Raw genomic sequence first — 21,003 nt, 5'->3', positions numbered from 1 at the left:
GGGTTTCTTTCTGAAGTAATTGTTGGTCGGGAGTCAGTGGCTAATCCTGCCCATCTAATTAGCAGAGTCTGTTATGATTTATCAGGATAATGAGGTGGGGAACAAAGACTTTGCTTCCTCGCCCCCCCCCTTTCCAGATACATTGGCTTCTTCTCTTCCTTTTGGAAGATGACCCAACGTTAATGAGAGAGAGTCACTTATTGTTGGGGTGCAAATAGAGAGATAAATGACATCAGTAATTAAGTTGCAGGCCCTCTTGGGTATAAATGAAGCCATTTGTCAGGCAATATTATTCAATTAATTAATTCCATTAGGGCTACCACACTCCTCCAAATCCAGCCTTTCGGCTGGCAGCTCTAATAATTTGTATGATATAAAAATAGAACGGTGAGTCAAGGCATTGTGAAGCCAAAAGGAACGCATTTCCACCACCCCAGGAAGCCTAACTGGGAGGCTGATTTGTGAATGTGTGAAGTGCCCAAGGCAGCCCTGAACCTCTTCCCATGGAGGTGTGAACAAATGTCCGGTCTATTCCCCAGTTCAAATCTTTAGGAAGAAAAAGGGGGTTGGTCCAGTCCATCTTGCCACACGATCTCAGTGGTCACTGGCAAGGCCTGTCAGCTGCCCATCTGTGGTCAAGGACTCCTAGGACTTGGAATGGAACGGAGGGGTACCGTGAGCGGAGTGGCGGCCACCTACCACGTGGCCAGTGCTCCTCTGCTTTCTTTTCTCCCTGTTGCCAATGTCAGAGGAGAATCCTGACCTGGTCCCTGCCTGGCTCCCTCTCCCTCAAGTTCCCTCGGTCTCCCTTGGTGCTGATGTGAATAGATACACCCACATTCTCTCTAATTCTCTTTCTCCATTTCTACTCCTGCCGACTTGTCTCAGAATTCTTTACGTCCTGCCCTCCAGTGGGAAATTTACCTTCCAGAAGAGGAGGAAACAGCCCAGGACCACATTTGAGAAAAGGCTGCCTGAAAGGATCCGGATCATGACCTTCTGAAAAGAAAGGCCACCGACTCCTTCAGACCCTCAGCAGCCCCCACGGGCCCCCTCGCTCACCCCAGTCAACCTCTGCGTTGACAGCTGCCATCAGCAAATACTATCTCTGTGCTGTATTGATTTTATTCTGCTTTGATCAGTCGCTAATACTCCAGGAGCACTGTGACCTGCTTTTTTCACTGAGACACAACAGTACTTCAGCTAAATTCAAGATTAAATATACCCCTGCACGCTCGCTCGTTCCTCAGAAAACAACTCACATCCCCAACAGCTGACTTCCCCAAGTCCAGAACATGATGTGTTTGTAAGCAGGGTAGCTGCCTGCCTCTTTTCTCGCCTCCCAGCTAATCAAGTCATCTTTGATTTCCCAGCCCATTCTGTGGAAGAGAATGTGAATCCACAGTGAAGGTTCCAAAGCCTGCAGGCCCAGTTGAGAAGGAAAGGGACCAGGTCAGTGGTTCTCACACTCCTACCAGCTTCAGAATGGCCTAGAACTGTCAAAACAGACTGACAAAGATCTGGGATAGGACCCCCCAAATTGGCATCTGTAGCCTCCCTCCAGGTAGAAGTGGCTTTAGAAAAAGATGGTCTTACTCAGGTAAGAACCACTGACCTATTATCCAGTACAAAGAATTCCCAGAGGTAACTAGGTACTCGGAATCCTGAGCATCCAGCCACATCCCAGCTGGTGATGCAGAGCCCCCCCTCCCTGAGATGGATCACAAGAGAAGCAGAACAGCACTCCCCACACACACTTCTCCTCTATATTTCCCTGCAGGCAGAGACCAGGGCCTAGGCTGGAATTCACAGTTTCTTACCAGTACCTCACTTCAGCTTATTGTTAGACCTAAAAAAAAAAAAAAAAAAAATGTGCAGGCAACCTACAAGATTGAATGATTGTGAAGATGTTTGTTTGGTTTGGTTTTCTGGTTTTTGCTGATGTTTCACACATCCAAAGGTATTCCCCATGCTTGACAAAGCTTGGGAATCACTTACTGTTTTTATGGGAGTCTCGGATACTCATAATGCTGGACACAAGCTGGATAAGAACCTGGCCATTCTAAATGCTGGGATGCCTACGGCCATCTGGTCCAGAGCTTTCCAAATTTCTCTTTGCATCCCAGTCACAGAAAATGACAACCCACATTCAAATTCAAACCTTGATTCTAGCCTATCAGGCTCACGTCTTAGCTGCACTCTCTCAGAAGGGAACAAACAAGGCTTTTGTAAGGGAAGGTGGATTGGGGAGAGCAATCCCAGAAGACTGGAGGAAATAAAGCCAGGGAAAAGAGAAGGCGGTGAAGGGCTCCATCTCCTCTGTGACCTTGAGCAAGTTGTGAGGAAGATGCTCAGAAGTCCCAGTGTGAGGAGAGAAAAGGGAAGCATCCACCCTACACTCTCATTTCTGGGACCAGGGTTGCCTCGTGGGTGTTGGACTCACATTTCCAGATAGCACATACTCCAATACCAGGAAACCATCTCAGAGAAGCCCAGAGGAGAATGGGAGCTTGTGGAGGTGACACACCTGCTCGGAGCTGGCTGCCCCGAGGTGGAAGGTGGGCCAGAGGTGAGAGATGCACACCAACACTGTCCCACATGGTATCTTATGAAAAAGAAGAAACTGGGAGTCAATAACATTTTTTATTTTATTGAGTAATTATAAATTTCATGTTAGCTATAATCTTTGAGTCAAAATATCTTAAAACCTAGCCTGATGTGAGCATTAACATCAAGTTTCAGAAGTGTGTCTAACATCAAAAACCTTACAATGTGCCTATGTGCCCCATTTCTGAAGCCTGTACCTTTGCCCACAAGATCTAGGAAACAGTGACTCAGCAATGAATTTCATGACAACCATTTCAAAGTCACCAGATACAGGGAGGAATTCAATAAAAGAGTTGTTTGGGCCAGGCATGGTGGTTGTGTGGCCGTCATCACAAAGACTGGGGAGGCTGAGGCAGGAGGAACCCAAGTTGGAGGCCAGACTCTCAAAAAAAAATAAAAAGAACTGGGCCCATAAAATCAAAAGTTACTTTCATTACATGACATCTGAAATCCTTACCTTCTGTGTTTAAAACACCAACTAGCTGCTATTGGTATTACTTATTTGTATTACTGCTATTTGTATTACAACCATTTGTTTTCTATAAGGGAAAATCAAAATAAGTCACTGTGCTTTCCTTCTCTGGGCTCCTAATGTCCAAAGGTAACATTGGAGGGACAGACTGCGAGGAGAGCAAAGGCCATCTTCAGATAAAGCAAAGATGGTCATGAGGCCATGTACTCAGTTCTCCACGTGAATCCCAACATCTGCATTGCTTATGTGCCTACATTTAATAAGTGCTCCAGTTGGGATATGGACCAAAGAACGGATGGTAAGAATAAAGGCCCTGTGAAAAGGTGCGAGAAGACCGGCTGGAACCTTTGGGGCTCTGCAGGTAAATTGACCAAGGCTAAGGCCGAGCATGCTCCGTGGAGCGGCCCTCCCCATCACGCGCGCGCACCTGGTATCCACTAGGGGAAACGTAGAGACAAAAGAAAAGGTACTTTCCTACCTTCCAAAAACTCGTTCTCACTGATTTTTAAAAAAATATGTAAAAGTGCAAAAACTGGTAGAATGAGCCATAGAATAAATTCATCACCCAGCTGAACCGACCAGAGTAACCTTAAATACTTTATTATTATTATTATTATTATTATTTTAATTAAAACAGGCATCATTTTTGCTCCTAAAGGCAGGAGACCCCCGGGAGGATTTTCATGACCCCCTGAGGGCTTGGGACCTGCCGGCTCTTGGGTTCACTGACCTGGTTCAATCCTCCCTTTGTACGAGGGAATGCTATCTGCTCGCATTCTCTCTGGCTGTTTCTCATGCTCGCAGCGAATTAAGTGGACTCTGTCTATGATTTCAGCCACGGTGACATATAATCCCAGTGTTAAAGGATGGAATTTTCCAAGGCAAGAAGCAGCAGAAAGCCCTGAGCAAAGGCTTCCCGACACAGGACCTCGGGCTGCGCCACCCAGCAGCCCCGCGTTTGCATGAGAAGAGAAAAAAAGGGTCGGACAATGGAGTGATTGTTCTCGCTCCACAAGCAAATCTATTTCTAACCCCGTGGTGGTGGCTGGGCTGGCAACCAGCAGACTCTCCCCGAGGTCTTCCTATAGCAGCCCAGAGGAAAGGGGGGAGCGCTGGGCGTTTTCCAAGAGACCCAGATTGGGGGGGCGGGGACCCCACCACTGTAGCCACCAGCAAGTTATCTCACAAAACAAAGAGCGAGGTGAGCAGGCCAGCCACTGGATTTGTCCCATTGGTTCATAAAGGACCCAGAGCCAGCGTCGTGGATCAGCTTTTTGCCTTTTATCCAAGGATTGCCTACTACTCTAGAAAAACAAGGGAGCCCTGCCAAGAATCTGCAGTCCCCTACATCTCAAAATAATGACTAGCCTATTCAGTGCTCCCCTCCAAGGAATTGTTGGTTCCTACACAAGAAAACCCTTTGGGGTAGGAGTAGGGAGTCCAAGAAAGGCATGTGATTATTTTTGCCACTTACTGGCCCTTGGCCCCACTTTGGAAAGAAAGGGAAATCTATTTTTGACATCAGCTGTTCAGCTTGCAAATAAAATCAGCCTGTACAGCCTTATCTAATTGAAATGTTGATTCCAAATTCTACTTTTCTAGCGCTCCCAGCACACACGCACACTCTCAAGCTCCCTGTTCTATTTCTTTGCCATCTATGAGCTAGAGTATTGGGAGAGGTTAAGGAATTAATGCCCTCCCTGATTTCCAGATGACAACTTCCAACTTTTTTGAAAAAATAATCAACAGGAGTGATCGGGTGAAAATTTTGATTGCTTGATTCAGATAAAAGCGCTTCTGATACTGGCTGTGGCATTCAAGAGAATCGGTCCTTAAAGAGGGAAGGGTGTGCTCATGAGATGCGAGAGAAAATGAAATGAAAAGTGTTGTTTAAGGACAAAAGAAAGGAGTCACACAGTAGCCTTAAAATATGATAGTAGGTATTTGAGTCGTGTATGCATCCACCCTGAGACTGAACAGCAGAGATCAAGCATGAGGTCCGCGGCGGCCTTGGGAAAACTAACACAAGTCCAAGTTCTGCTGGACTTGTGATGGGGTTACGTCCTCATAAATGAAATTTATCATAAGCAGAAAATGCATTTCATACACCTAACCTGGCTCAGAGGCAAGTCCACATGAATCTTGGGCCAACAGTGGAGCAAAATCATGGGACACAAAGCCCATTTATACTCAAGCCTTGAATATCTCACATCATTTATTTACTACTGCACTGAATGTGGGAAATGGAATGCTTGGATGGGTGTCACCATTGTTGTGCTCAGTGGAAGGCACCCTGGGACCGAGGAATGTTTGAAACCTTGAACTAAAAGTAATTGCTGGATGAAGAGGATGCTTCAGTGGCAGGTCATCCATTTGACTGGGAGCCGTGGGCACACTGCCATCGCCCAGTGTTGTGAGAGAGTATCTAGTGCGCATCACTAGCCTGGGAAAAAGATCGCAATTCAAAATTTGAAGCATGATTTATACTGAATGTATATCACTTTTATACCATCATGAAGTCCAGAAATCCTAAGGCAAGCCACGTCGTAAGTCAAGGACCCTTTGCCTTGTAATGTCACTGGCAACCTGATCACCACATTTGCATACAGACTAGAAAATAACTTCTCATGGTAGCAACTTGCATGAAGGGAAAACCAAGAACATGCAGTTCATTGTTTTAAAGAGGAAAAATATATGTTTCTAATAGCTGCAAGACTTCAGCTTGTCTTTTAGTTTAAAAAAAAAAAAACCAGAAAGGTACAGTTTTACCAAAATAAATCCTAACATGAAAGTTGCTCTTGCCTTTAATTTATTTCAAAGGCAAAGAAAATTACTCTTCTTTAGAGTCTCTGATTGGTATTGTCCATCCAAAGTAAAATAAAATTACAAAACAAACCAGCTTTCCAAGCCTCCTGAGCATGCTTTACCAACCACCCACTTTGCCCAGAGAAGGTTTTGGTGGATTCCATTTATGCCACCACCTTAACTTACCTAACTATCTACCTATGTCTATGTCTAGACCATCTGTATCTCTGTCTATGTCTGTATATAGATTTGTGTGGAGGATTGAATCCAGGGGCATGCTGTCACAGAGCTACATCTCCATCCCTTTTAAATGTTTGAGACCGTGTCTCCTTAAGTTGCTTCAGGCTGGCCTTGAACTCGCAATCCTCGGGCCTCCATTTCTTGAGCAGCTATAATTACAGGCATGTGCTGTACTCTTTTCAGGCTGTTGCGTACAGAACTTCTCACCCCTTGGAGCTACCTTGACCTATCATTGTAGCCCACAAAGGACTCTTAGTAGGAGTTTAATCAGTGTTGTCGAATGACTGAATACCTTAAGGATTCATTATAAGATTTTCATCATATCTATCGAATTACTTCAATTTATGAAAATAAGAGAGATGAAAGAAAATAAAAGTCACTGGTATCAAATTTCATCAGACATAGAAATAGTCATAAAATATTAATTTGTATTTGTGGGTTTTTTTTTTTTAATTTTTACTGTCATAAAATATCAAACTAAAAAGAAACCAAGTTGAGACTCCCACATGGTGGCCAACGGTGCCAGGAAGCCTGGGACTATCTGTTTTAGGACTGAAAGTGCACCATCCTGGGAAACCCCTTGGTCCTGGGCAAACCTTGGGACAGTTGATCCCTCCTCAAGCTCTCACTGACTCTGACACCAAAATCCAAATGTTGACTTAGTTGGAAATCAGCCAGATTTAAGAAGGCCTGTCACCAATGTGTGTGTACATCATGTACCTGCCCCACCATGAGGCTCCAGCTCAGCCTCCTGTTTAGTTCCTTCATTGTACTTAGAATAGCACGATCGTTCTTCTAATTATTCATTTACTGTGTCTCCTCCCGACCGTGTGAGCTCCCTGTGGGCAGAAGAGTCATCCAGCTTGTTTACCACCATAGCCTCCGAACATTCCCCAGCAAGCAGGATGTTCAAGAAACATGTTCAAAGTGCAAAACACCCTCCCTAATTATGGAATCCAACAGAACCACTGCATTTCCACTGGTCCTAAGATGCATAGTTTTTCACAGCCTAACATCTCTGAAGTTGAGATTCATCTTAATCAACAGTGCCTTTCAAAAGCCATCAGCCGCCAGGCATGGCGGTGCAAGTTTGTAATCCCAGCTACTGGGGAGGCTGAGGCAGGAGGGTGGCCAAGACGAGGCCACCTTGGCAATTGAGTGAGACCCTGTCTCAAAATTTAAAAAATATGAAAGGACTGGGGCTGGGCTCAGTGGTAGAGCACCCCTGGGTTAAATCCCCGGTATAGAAAAAAATTAAAAATCCATCACCAACGGGCAGTCCTGACATTATTGCCCTGGCATTCCTAAGTATAGCCCCTGGGTTATAACAATTTATAGCAATTGACGTCATTATTGCTTCAGTTGAGATATATACATTTGTGAGTTTAATGTGAGCATTGAACTGCTATTTAGAAATGTCCTCCAAAAGATTTTGCTATGATTCAGCATTGAAATGACAAGCTATTTTGTACTTGGACACAGACGCCAAGAAACAGGATGTAAATGTGGTATTAATGAAGAATGTTGTCACAGAAGGATGGTCATGAGTCCATGTTTTCTTGCAAAGAACGACCAAGTGCGTTGTTAGGAACCTGGAAAAGGAAGGTGCCCATGAGCTGAGCAAGCTGTGTCACTTTCTGTTATTGAGACATCTGTGCATTGCCAAACTCCCCAGAAGAGAGAAAGATTAATTTAAAAGGAATCTGATATGATTGATTCAGATGCCATTCAAGATTGTCATTAAAGTCATCCATCAGAGTCTATTGGGAGTGTTTTTTGTTTTTTTATTTTTTTATTTTTTGTCTTATCAATGTATAAAATAATGGTTGGTCTTACCATCAAGGACTTCTTAGACGGGGCTTGACCTAAGGCATTAGCCTCTCCCAATCTTTTATTTAGCTCTATGAAACAGACCCCCCAGAGACCATCAGAAAAGATCACTGGCACATGGCAGGGTCAGGAGAGTGTAGCAACTCATTCCGTCTGTACAACTCTTCCAGGACCTTCTGGTGATTAGTTTCTGTGGGGCCCATTTGAGGGAATCTTGTTATTATCTCAGCATTGCCCTGACTAACTCCTGTCCTACAGAGCCTGATAAATCTCAAACTCTAAACAATGACAGTTATCTACCACTTTTGGTGACAATAGGCATTTACTTATGGACTTGCATATTTCATTGTATTCCCTACTCAGGACAGAAACTGGAGAAGTACTCAGAAACAGTGCAGGTACAGCAACCCAAGGCAAAACTTGGTCAGTGTCCCAAGCAGAAAAATACAGTTAAGAGAGTTATCAGAGGAAGTCCAGCTAATAATTACCAACGGTGACTGCCTGTTAAACAAATGCACCTGTCTTTCTTTGAATCTCCCAAATGCACTGTTTAATGCTTAAACCATTTGATAGTTTGTCCATTCACCAAATAATTGAGCATGTATTATGTGCCAAGCCACTCTACCTAGAGGATGAACAAAATGGACACATTTTTCTACACAGCATATGTGCTACATCAGGGTTTTAACCCAGGATCCGTAGATTCTCCTCCCAAGTGGTCAATAATTAAAACTTGGGGGTCCTGAATTTGGGGAAAAGATTACAGCACTAGTCTTTGCTAGCTTCTCACTCTTGGAAATAACTGATCTGTTCTCTCACTGAGTTTCATCAAGAATTTCACGTAAGTTGAATCATACGGTACTGCCGAACTTTCGAGACCCGGCTTCTTTCACTCAGCATATCTTTAGGATTTATCAAAGTCAATAGTTCTGTCCTTTTCATTGCTGACGGTGGTGTATTGCATGGTAGGAATGTGTCACAGTTTGTCTACCCATTTGCCCACTGAAGGACATTTGGGTTGTTTCCTGTTACTAGTGATCACGAGCAGAGCCACTATAAACACTCACGCAGACTTCTGTGACCATGAATGATCCGTTCACTTGGGATTGCTGGGTCATGTGTTAAGTGTGTGCTTAGTTTTAGAAGAAACTGCCAAGTGGTTTTTTTTCAGAGTGACTGTGCACTTTTCCATTCCTGATGGTGATGTATCAGAGTTCACATAATTGCTTTGCATTATTGGGAGTTCTCAGGATTGTCAGCACTTTTTATTTTTACCATTCTAACAGGCGTGTGGCTATATTTCATCAGGATTTTAATTTGGATTTCCCTGATGGTCGATTATGTTAAATGTCTTTTTGTATGCTTCTGTATTGCTGGGTATTTGCTAATATTTTGCTAATGTTTTTGCAACATGTTCATGAGAGATATTATTCAGTACTTTTATCGCACCATCTTGGTCTGGCTCTGGTATCAGGGTAAGTTGACCATGTAAAATAATTTACGAAGTGTTCCCTCCTTTTTATTTTCTGGAAGAAAACACAATAAATTATGCAGAATTCATTGCATTTCTTCTTAAAATATTTGGTAGTATATGCTCATATGTTAGAATATTTGTGCCTGGAGATTGCTTTTAATTGAGGATTTAAACTACAAATTCAACTTTAAAATAGCAATAGTTATCGACATGCTTTTTGGGTGACTTTGGTAACTTGTTACAGAATTTTTCCATTTTATCTAAATTGTTAAATTTATAATCAGAGTCTGTAGTAATGGCCTCTTTTCCATTGCTCATGTTGGTAATTGTGGTTTTTTCCTCTCTGCCAGTCATTTTATAAGTTCATCAATTTTATTGAGCTCATTGACTTTCTATATTGTTTTAAAATTGTTTTCAGTTTCATTGATTTATGCTTTTATTTTTTGATTTCTTTTAGTTGTAGATAGGCACAATACCTTCATTTATTTATTTATTTATTTATTTAATGTAGTGCTGAGGATTGAACCCAGGGCCTCATACGTGGGAGGCAAGTACTCTGCCACTGAGCCCCAGCCCAAACCCTTGTGCTTTAATTTTTTATTATTCTCTTTCCTTCTTGTTTTGGTTTTATTTTGCTCTTCTTTTTCTAGTTTCTTAAGGCAGCCACTTAGATTGTTAGTTTGGAACTTTTCTCTTTTCCAATTTGAATGCTTTAATGGTATAAATTTTCCTCTAAGCACTGCTATAGCTGCATCCCACAAGTTTTGATTTATTGTGTTTCATATTCATTCAGTTCACATTTCTATGAGAATTCCTTTTTGACCTTTGAAGTATTTACAAGTTTAACTGTGCTGATTAATTTCCAAAAGTATAGAGATTTTCTTATTCTGTATTGATTTCTAGTCCAATTGCATTATGACCAGAGAAGATACTTGGTATGATTTTTAGTCTTTAAATTTGTTAAAAATTGTTTTATGACCTAGGATATGGTCTATCTGGGTGAAAATGGCACGTGAACTTGAGAGAAAGTGTATTCTGTTGCTGTTCAGTGGCTTGTTCTGTAAATGTTAGTCAGAACCAGCTGTTTACAGTGTTGCTTGGTTTTCTGCAGTGTGCCCTTGCTGATTGCCTGCTAAATTCTGTTGATCACTGACAGGAATGTTGGTGCCTCCATCTCTCTGAGGGTGGTTTGCCTGTTTCTCATTCCAGTTCTGTTAACTTTTGCATCCTATATTTTCCAGCTCAGTTGTTTGGTTGGTGCATCCACATTCAGGACTGTTTGTCTTCTTAGTGAAAAGTGTATGTACTATCTCTTTTCTCTCTGATACTTTTCTATGTTCTGGAGTCTACTTTGTTGTATTCATTTATATGTTCTTTTTAGCCTGCTTGCAATTATTATTATTCTTTTTTTTTATTGTTGGCCTTTCAAAACATTACATCTTTCTTAATATATCATGTTTCACAATTTGATTCAGAATGGTTATGAACTTCCATTATTACCCCGTATACAATTATTATTATTCTTGAAATGAGTTTCTTGTAGACATCATATAATTGAGTCATTTTAAAATTTTGCCCTAGCAATCTATCTTTTAATTAGTCCATTTACATTTAGTGTAATAATTGTTGGGTTTTTTATATCTAACATTTTATTACTTGTTTTATGTTTCTCTAACTTTATTTTTTAATATTTATTTTTTAGTTATAGATGGACACAATATCTTTATTTTATTTTTATATGGTGCTGAGGATCAAACCCAGTGCCTCTCACATGCTAGGCAAGTCCTCAACCTCATAAGCCACAACCCCGGTCCTCTCTATTTTTAGTTTCTGTGTTTTGCATTTTCCTAACTTCTTTTAGGTTATTTTGAATATTTTCTATTTTATCATTTGCTATTTTTTTTTTTTTTTGGTATTCGGGATTGAACACAGGGGTGCTCTCCACTGAATTACACTTCCAACCTTATTTACTTATTTATTTGATATTGGATCTCCCTAGCTGAGGCTGGCCTTGAAATTGCAATCCTCCTGCCTCAGCCTCCCAATTACCTGGGATTATAGGTGTGCACCACCATGCCCAGTTATCTCTTATGTTTTTGCTAAATATCTCTTTATGTACTTATTCTAGGGGTTAAAATACACATACTCAATTTTTCACAGTCTATATGGAATTAATTTTTTGCCACTTCAAGTGATATGTTATCAACCTGTGGGTTCCCGTTTATCCTCCCTCACGTTGTGGTTGTCTTATTCATTCCATTAAAATATATTAAGAACCCTTTGAACAGTGTGGTAAGAACCCTTGAAACAATGTTGTAATTTTTGTTTTCAGGCATCAAATACATCTTGAAGAACTCAGGAGAGGAAGAGTCTATTAATTGGCCCAGGCTCTTACACTTCTGTCGCTCTTTTTCTCAGCTTCTTCGTACTCCCACTTTGCCTCATCTGCCTGAAGAACCTCTGTAGCAGCAGGGCCAGTGACCTCGAGCCCTCTCAGCCTCCTCCACTCAAGAAAGCCTTCGTGGGGCTGGGGTTGTGGCTCAGCGGTAGAGTGCTTGCCTAGCACGTGTGAGGCCCTGGGTTCGATCCTCAGCACCACATAAAAATAAATAATCAAAGTAAAGTTATTGTGTACAACTAAAAAATAAATATTAAAAAAAAAAGAAAGCCTTCATTTGTCTTCTTCCTGGAGGACATTTTTATTGGAAATAGAATTGTGAGTTGACAGTTTTTTTCTTTCCGCACTTGAAAAATGTTCCATTTCCTTCTGGAGAAATCAGGAGGAAATGTGAAGCCTATTCCCCCTTAAGTAATGTGTTGTTTTTCTCTGGCAACTATAAACAATTTTTTTTTTCTTTAGTGTTCAGCAGTTTGAGAATGATGTATCTGGGCATGGTTTTGTTTGGGGTTTCAGAGACTTCTTGTTTTTTTTAGGTACTAGGGATTTAACCCAGGTTTTTTTGTTTTTGTTTTTGTTTGTTTGTTTGTTTTGTTTTTACCACTGAACCACATCCCCAGCCCTTTTTATGTCTTATTTTGAGACAGGGTCTCACTGAGCTGTGGAGGCCTTGCTAAGTGGCTGAGGCTGTCTTTGAACTGGATCCTCTAGCCTCAGCCTCCCAGGTCACTGGGATTCCTCCCAGGTCACTGGATTACAGGTGTGTGCCACTGTGTCTGGCTTTTCCTAGACTTCTTGATACCTGTAGGTTTATATATTTTCCCCAAATCTGGGAAACTTTCATCCATTGTTTCTTCAAACTTCTTATATACACCACATTCTTTCTTCTGTCTTTCCAGGAATCTGAAGACGAGACTGTTGGACTTTGTGTAATCCCTCACAGGTTCCCGAAGCTCTGGCCTGTGTCAGTCTCTTCTCCCTGAGTTATGAAGAGTCTATAATGTCTGTTGATCTATCCTGAAGTTCACAGACTCTTTCCTTTGTCATCGCCTTTCTGCTGTGGAGCCCATCGGGTGAGATTTGTGTTTCAGTTACATGAGTTTTTAATTCTGCAGTGACCTTCTGGGGCTTCTTTGTATCTTCAGTTTCTTTCCTAACATTTTTTTTTATCTTTTCATTTATTCCAAGAATGTTCGCTGGGTGCTATGGTGTCCTTCTGCAATCCCAGCAACTCAGGAGGCCAGGGCAGTTCAAAGTCAACCGTGGCAACTTGAGAGACCTGTTTTGAAAAAAAAAAAAAAAAGGCCTGGGAATATAGCTCAGCAGTAGAGTGCCTCTGGGTCCCATCCCCAGTACCAAAAGACATAAACTGTAGCACTTTTATAACAGCTGCTTTAAGTTCTGTGTCATGTCAACTTTGGCATCTGCTGATTCTCTCTTCCTATACGTGTGGAGATCTTCCACATTCTACATGTATATGCTGAGCATGTTTTTATTATAACCTGGACATTTTGATGATTATGTCAGAAGACTATGGATTTAAACTCTGTAAAAAATGTCTTGTTACCTGGTGGAATTGGGGTCACAAGTTCCAATCTTCCGTAGGTAGTGGTTACAGTCTCAGTTCTGTTTTCCAGGACTTCAGATCTGTCCTCATGGATACGTGTGGTGGCCAGTGGCCAGCCTGGGACCTGGGCAGTGTTTTGTTTTGTAATTCAGTTCTCAAAGTTGGTGGTATGTTATTTAGGGTCAGGTCTATTTTTGTACTTCTCAGCAGGGAGCCAGAAGTTCATGAGCCACTTCATAGGGCTCCTCTTCTGAGCTCTTCCCTCTCCTGGTACTTTCTAGTTCCCAGGAGCCTCTTCTACTTGCACTTCCCACAATCCTATCTGTGTTCTGGGACAGGCTGGGGGGGGGCAGCGAGGCGGGAAAACTGGCACTGGGGGTTTTCCCACCCTTTGGGACTGCATCTTCTCTGCCCACAGGGAAGAGTCCCCTTCCTCAGAGTTTAAGACTCCTGAAAGATCTCCTGCCCTGACCGGCTCAGGATTGCGTGGGAGCCGGACACAGGAGAAGAAGGGAGCCAAGAAAAACACAGTGGGATTTCTCCCTCTCTTCTGAGTATCAGGAGATCTCCTTCTGGGTTGCCCCAGGGTCTCTTTCTGTCTGGGATGGTGTCCATTTCTGGGTGCCAGGCTGTGCTGAATTGAGGGCAGATAATTCTAGAAAAGGAAAAATGATAACTCATCACCAGGTCAGCAGGACCTGAGATTCTGTCTTCCTGGCCAATACTCTAATATTTGTTTTGGGTTTTTTTTTTTTTTTGAGTCTTCGAGTAGCTATTCCATACATTCTAGATGGGATTCACAGCAGCAATGTGCTTCCTCCAACTTGCCCTGAACTAGAACCCCATGTGTTTTATGCATTCAAAAACAGGATTCTGACATGAGATCCAGAGGCCTCATCAACTGCCAAAGAGATCCATGGTACAGAAAATACCCTTAGCCGGAAGGAGGGACAGACATATTGGCAGGTGCAACCAGTATGTGATGTGCTGAGGAGGCCCAGCGAGACTCTCCAGAAGCCCCTGGAGAGTACCCAGGCTGGTTTGGGTTCGGAAGAGCATCCCAGTGAACAGGGGAGGAGGAGCATCCCTGGCAGATGGAAGGGAGTCCTCTTGCACCAGCAAAGATCCAGAGCATGGAAAGTGTGGGTCACAGCAAGTGGTTCTGAACAGGCAGGATGTGAGCTTCAGTGGGCACTTGCGACCATGCAGAGAAGAGAATCACGTTGTTTTGTTAGGTAGCACTGGGGGCCTGCTAAGTTCAATGCGAGTCTCAACCCACTGGAAGCTGTCATCTTGACAGTCTTCATCATGCAGCCCCATTCCAGAGCTCAGTCTCAGGTCTGTACGTGGACTCCGCTGCATAGACATTCAGCATTTCAGTAAGGAGCCCGATCATTCTGTATGCTTGGCAACACTCTCTGTTGTGGATACATATGCCATCGGACAGCTATTTAAAATTGCTATTTCAGAGATCAAAAAATTCAATGAGGAGACTGAAAGCAAAATTATGGAAACGCAGAATGCAAAACAATAAAACAGCCAAAGGAAAAAAAAATATTGAATTCCATCTTTTCATTATTATAAACTAAAAGAACAACTACAGATAATCATCATAATGGGAATAATGCATTTCTCTGTGCTTTTGGAAAAATTCAAATTTGTCAGAGCTTGAGGCAGGGTGCAGAAATAAATAGGATGAAATAAAGAAAATCTGTTTGGAAATAAAAAGGAACTGAATTCCCAAGGAAGGTAAATCTAGCTTGCAATATTATGATTCGAATCTCCACAGATGAACACAGGCCTGACCCTGGGGCTGTGGGCCAAAGCTGACCTCAGCCATGGAACCCCTCCTTACCACGGAAAGAAGAAGAACTGGGGGTGAGGGAAGATCATATATTCATCCCGCTATTGAGTTGTTTCCAAAAAGATATGACTGGGTAAGGAACAAAACAAATAACAAAGATCTCACTTAATTTATCTTTAGAAAAAATAATATGAACAATACTGACGTGAACATTTGTGCACAAGTTTTATTAGGCACATGCATTTTTCGATTGTCCTGGGAATACTTACTTAGGAGTGGAATTCCTGGATTATAGGCTAACTTTATATTTAGTGTTTTTAGGAATTGCCAGTCTGTTTTCCAAAGGAGCTGTATCATTTTGCATTCCCCCATGGTGGAGGAGAGTTCTGAATTCTCCTTGTTGGCAGGATACTTTTTAAAGCAGCTGAAGAACAAGCAACTAGAGGAAAACGGGATGCTCGGCACCCCCACCTCTCTCCTGGAGAGCATTACAAATTGGCAAAGATCTGCTTCTCTTTCATCTGTACAAATTGAAGCAGAAGCAAGAGGGTTTGATCAAAGCTCTTCCCCTAAATTGGGGGATTTCAAGCAAGGCTGAGCCCTCCCCTGTGATTCCATTTTCTCTCCTAGAAATGAAGAAAGATGCATAAGCCTCTTATTTAGATAGAGTTATGCATGACAGCATTTTGGTCAATGACGAACCACAGACATGACGGTGGTCCCATAATTTTAAGTCATCTAGTCATATTGTAGCCAACTTAGTTTGTGTAAAGTACACTCACATAATGTATTTGCATGATGCCAAACACACCCAATGATTCATTTCACAGAAGACATCCCTGTCGTTTATGATTGAACATTATAAAAACAGCAAGAAATATGAATTCAAACCTAGGACTTTAGAATATGTGACCAACATTGATGTGAAATTCAGCCAAGTCTTTCGCAAAGCCAACTTGAGCAATCAAGGATCCCAAGGGGAGAGGTTTTCCTTGTCCTCTTTCTAGGCCTAAGAGAGCAAAGACCAGGGCAATAGAGAAGGAACCTGAGTGGCCAGTGCTGTAACCAAAGATTCTGCCCAGATACCTGGAGTTAGTGGTGTTTTCAGCCAGTTTGAATGGAAAGGCAGAAGAGCAAAATGAACAACTTCTTTCCAGAAGCCTGAGGATTGTGCTCTGCAGCATCATACTTCATCCTTAGAAAGAACCACCAGTGAGGGAAGAAATGGACTCAGGGTATGATTCTGGGCTTCTCCATATTTTGAATAATCCTCCTCCTCCTCCTCCTCCTCCTCCTCCTCCTCCTCCTCCTCCTCCTCCTCCTCCTTTCTTTTTCTCCTGAGACACGGTCTCACTAGGTTGCCCAAGCTGGCCTTGAACTCCTGAGCTCAAGTGTCCTCCTGCCTCAGCCTCCCAAGCAGGTGGTACCACAGATACTTGTACTTTGAACCTCACGTCCACTTAAGCTGAGTGACATGGTTCACACAGACCTGTAATTCTATTGGTCAAGGGCAAAAAATACAATGGTGCAGAATGACTCATAGAAATGTTTTTGTCTTTTTTTTTTTTTTCCTACAATCAGCTCCAGGGAGGTGGGGTGGGGTGGAATATTCCTTTATGGGTTTCTTCCCCTATGCAATTCAAAATGCAAGGCAGCAGAATAATGAAACCAAATGTGCCATAATGGGAAAAATAATTCCACTATAAATAAGCCTCGTTACTCCGAGAAAGAAAAAAAAAAAGGGAGCTGAGAGTGTATGCCCCTTCCCTTTCAAAACTAAACCATAATCAAAGGCAAACAGGCTAAAAAACACAACCCAGATAAAACTGGAATTTGCAGCTGTGGCTGAGAGTCACGTGGAGGGAAGCGGCACCCACACAAGAGCACCTGGGAGCTGGGCACTTTTTCCGTTCAGTAGGTGTCTGGGAAAATCTTGCCCCGTGGGTGGAGGCCCCAGCACTCCACGGTGGGGAGCAGCAGTCAAGGCCTGTGGTGCAGCGTGGCCTTGAGCTAAGACAGGGACCAGGTGAGGAGCCCCAGGGTGGCAGGAGGGGTGGGGTTCAGCCACCTGCAGATGGCCTTCCCAGGCGAGAACACAGCCCTGCGGGGCCAAAGGTGCTCTGTGTTGCTTTCTGCGGCTTGAGAAGGTGGGCCTGCCCCTCTAGAACCTTTCCACCCGTGAGGCAGAGGTGCCTGTCTCCTGACCAGGTTCTAGAATGAAGTGTTCACCCAAGACAAATCAGAGTCTGAGGGTCACCTGCTCCTCTGTGCCTGAGGCAGGACGGGTCATGCCCTCACTCTGACCCTCTGCTGGGTCACCCAAACTATGGCTGCAGCGGTTGGGCCTCTCTCAAAGCTGACTTCTTCCATTTGTGTCAGTCATCCTGAGAAATCCCCGATTGTGGTCCAAAATGCTAGCCCCTCTGGCCACGGGACCCTGTGCCCCTACAGCTCTGGGGCCCTCCCTTCCCTCCTTCCTTGGCTCTGCATGAGTCATTGTCCTTTAGGCCAAGGCAGCCCTCAGCCCTCAAGGGCAGCCACTCCTGTGGCTGTCCCCAGGGAGCTCAGCCTCAGGGAGGTGGTTTCTGGCTCCCACCACTCTCTGCCTCACCTCCCCTGCTGGACCTTGTCTTCCCTGGATTCCCCCACCTCTGAGATCTCCTCCTCCAGCTGACATTTGCATCTGCCAGGGGCCTTGGTTCAGAAATCACAACAGCAGTCAGAAATCCCCTCCTTCCATCTGGTGGCGCTGGCTCCACCCACACCCTCTTCTTCCGACCTTGCTCTCAGCTAGCTGTTAAGGTTGGAAAAAACATCCAGTGGCCTCTCGCGCACCAAGGGGCTCCCTGCACAGATTCCATGCCACCTGATGCATCCTGCTGCTTCAGGGAGTGACAGTCGACCCAGCGCGTCACATATAAATGAGATCCGTGTCTTTAAAGCTATGGCCCTAATGTCTCCTTACCTTCCTGTCACTTAATAAGTTTTTAAACTTACCAAGTTTAAAAAGTTAAACACACGACTTTTACACAAACATAAAATTAATATTCAACTTGTTAAGCCAATAGGATAGTAAAGAAGCTTAAAGAGCATCTGTGGAATTTTACAGCCTTCAAGAACAAAATAAAGTGTTGGAATGACTGCCAGGTTAGTTAGCTAGGAAGCTGGTGAATGTGCCTACGTGGGAATGAGCCTGTAACCCCTGTGGTTGTCTTCGCTAAGGGACAGAAATTGACAAGGTAACATGTATATTTACTGTGTCTGGGCTTATCAACTAGTAAATAGTAAAGTCACACAGAGGTACATTCTCTTCAAGAATGGAACTATCTCTGGGTGAGCCTGCCAAACAATGCCCCCAGTATGACCTTGGGGGGTGGGGAATGTCCCTTGGCCTTCCTTAAGAAAACTCTATCAAAGTTTCCAACCTCATCCCTTCTGAACTAAAAAAAAAAAAAAAAAAAAAAAAAAAAAAGAACTACAAGTGCATCACTCACACCCCTACTGGGCTCTTGATGACCAAGAAATGATCGTCACCTGGCAGGATTTCACACAGCACGACTCGGCAGTAGGAGTGGTATCCTGGCGGCCCTCCGATCACACAGATGGCCACCAACTCTCTGGAGGCCAGTCCCAGCCAAGAATACAGACACTTTGAGTTCCAGGACATGTAGTTCAGGAACGGGCTGGGGGATTTATACCTTCATCCAGACATCAAAGATCCAGAACTTCAAGGAACCTCCTGGCCCGGCTGCTCAGATCTTCCTGGATCTTCTGGGACAGATGCTGCTTCCTTTATGTGGTTCTCCTGAGGCTCAGGGAGCCCACTGGCTGCTCGTGCCAGGGTCTCAGCAGCCGTCCCGGCAAGGATCTCTCCTTTGAGCTGTTGATCAACTTAGGGACTTTTCTTCTTGCCCTGTGCTCTGTGAAAAAGACGGGTGTCTTGGCTGAAAACTCTAAAAGTTAACTTTTAAGCTGTAATTTCTGTGAAGTCGAATAATCCAACTGTTATCATCTTAATTTTATTAGTAGTTGTGCTGTGCTCAGAACCTCTGGGGTCTCTCCTACCACCAGAAAGAGCATAATAAGGCCCCAGGGACAATGACCTCACCCACAGGCGTGCTATCTTCCAAATCACATTAGCTTTCCCTAAATACAAGCCTGGCCATGCTCACAGGTCTGCAGTGCAGGAAGGTCTGCTGTGCGACCCGTTAGATTGCTTCTCGGAGTATTTTTCTTACTCCGTCTTTCTTCGTTGTTATTGATTTTATTTTTTCCTAATGTGTTTCCAGCACATGTCACTGTTTTTAAAAATTAGAAATTGTACTTAGCGAAAGAAAACAAAAAGTACCCAGCATCACATTCCTCAGAGATCAATGCCACTCAGACGTTGCTAACACTCAGCATTTTGGTCTTTGTTTCTGATTTTTTTGGTAAAGAGAGGAGACTGTGTTGTAGTGCCCCGTAAGCCCCCTTTTTCCACACAATAACGTGGGTCACGGATGGACACCCAGAGACACTCCCCTTGTCCAGGGCGGCCTCACTCTTTGCAGCATTTGGTGGTATACATGTCGCTAAAACCCAGTTCAACACAAAAGCAGTCCTGTGTCAGACCAGTCTTTGCAGCAGTTCAGATACACTTGGGAGGCAAAATAAAAGGGATCTACCAACTCTGATGTAGTCATCCAGAAGAGAAACGGGCCCCGTCAGAGGGGGAACAACACAACCGCAAGCCCTCCAGTGTGGTGCTGTGTCATGGTGTCACCAGACACCGAAACAAGGGGCTCTCGTGGTCTAAGAGAGGAGATGTGGCGGGCCCCTGGTGGTGGCAGTGGAGGTGACCAGAAGTGACCAGAAGTGGTGAGATTCTGGATGTGTTTTGAAGGTGAGGCAACAGGATCCTCTGGGGGATGTGGAGGAAAGCAAGAAGTCCAGACAATTCCAAGACTTTGTTGGAGCGCACGGAAGGCAGGAAAACCCTTGGAAGAGCAGGCCTGGGAGGGAGGCAGGAGCTCAAGTTGTGGAGAGTGAAGGCCAGACGCCAGTCAGGGTTTTCACAGAAGATGTGTGCAGGCTGTTGGAGATCCTGGGGGGACCCCAGAGAGAAATCCAGGCTGAAGACAGAAATTAGGGAGCCCCAGTATAAACCTAAATGGCAATCAGAACCCCAGGCAGGGTGGAGTCACCAGGCAGCTAAGAGTATTCAGGCTGCGGCCGGAACACCCCGACACTACAAGGAAGAAGGGAGGGAACCACCAGAGGAGCCCCGAGTCAGAGCAAGCAGGGTCTGGACGCCCTAGGCACCAAGCAAGGAGGCACTTCCAGGGAGAACACCAGCCGCTGTGTTAGTGCTGCTGGTGGGGAGTTAAAGGAGGCCCAGGACGAGGCCTGAGTCTGAGGGAGCAGGGCACCAGCCACCATGGTGGGGGCAGAGCCTGCTGAGGGGGCTCCAGGGAGCGTGGGTGCCCTCCAGTGTGGAAGACTGGGTTTCTCTTCTTCCCCTGTTGTTTTCATTAAAGAGACTAAAAGAGAAGGGAACATAGAGAAGTCTTTTGAGGTGTCCCCACCAGCGCTACTCCCACTCCAGGAGGAATCAACAGCTTGTTTCTGCTGATGAAAATGGAGTTCAGTGTGGCAGCACAGCAGGGGGACATCTCCTGGAGCAACGTCCACAGCAGGAACAAGGGGACTGCACTTGGGACACCGGGAGATGTGAGCCCTCTGGAGCATCGTGTGCTCATCCAGAGGGAAAATGGAGGGTGCAGTGACGGACAGAGATGCACTCTGAGAGCGTGTGTGGAGCTTTCTT

At 44.1% G+C, this 21,003-nt stretch overlaps 1 long non-coding RNA gene across 1 annotated transcript; it reads right to left on the bottom strand.

The window, feature by feature from the left end:
- Positions 1 to 1,016: 1,016 nt before the first annotated feature.
- On the bottom strand, positions 1,017 to 19,541 carry LOC144376479 (uncharacterized). The gene is made up of 3 exons (XR_013437005.1): positions 18,896 to 19,541; positions 3,810 to 13,105; positions 1,017 to 2,605 (listed from the first exon to the last, which is right to left on the bottom strand). It is a non-coding gene; the product is annotated as an uncharacterized LOC144376479 (long non-coding RNA).
- Positions 19,542 to 21,003: the final 1,462 nt, after the last annotated feature.

Source organism: Ictidomys tridecemlineatus, chromosome 3 (assembly GCF_052094955.1).
Source record: "Ictidomys tridecemlineatus isolate mIctTri1 chromosome 3, mIctTri1.hap1, whole genome shotgun sequence".
In the NCBI taxonomy this organism is placed as follows: domain Eukaryota; kingdom Metazoa; phylum Chordata; class Mammalia; order Rodentia; family Sciuridae; genus Ictidomys; species Ictidomys tridecemlineatus.
This window is presented reverse-complemented; position numbering and strand designations above follow the sequence as displayed.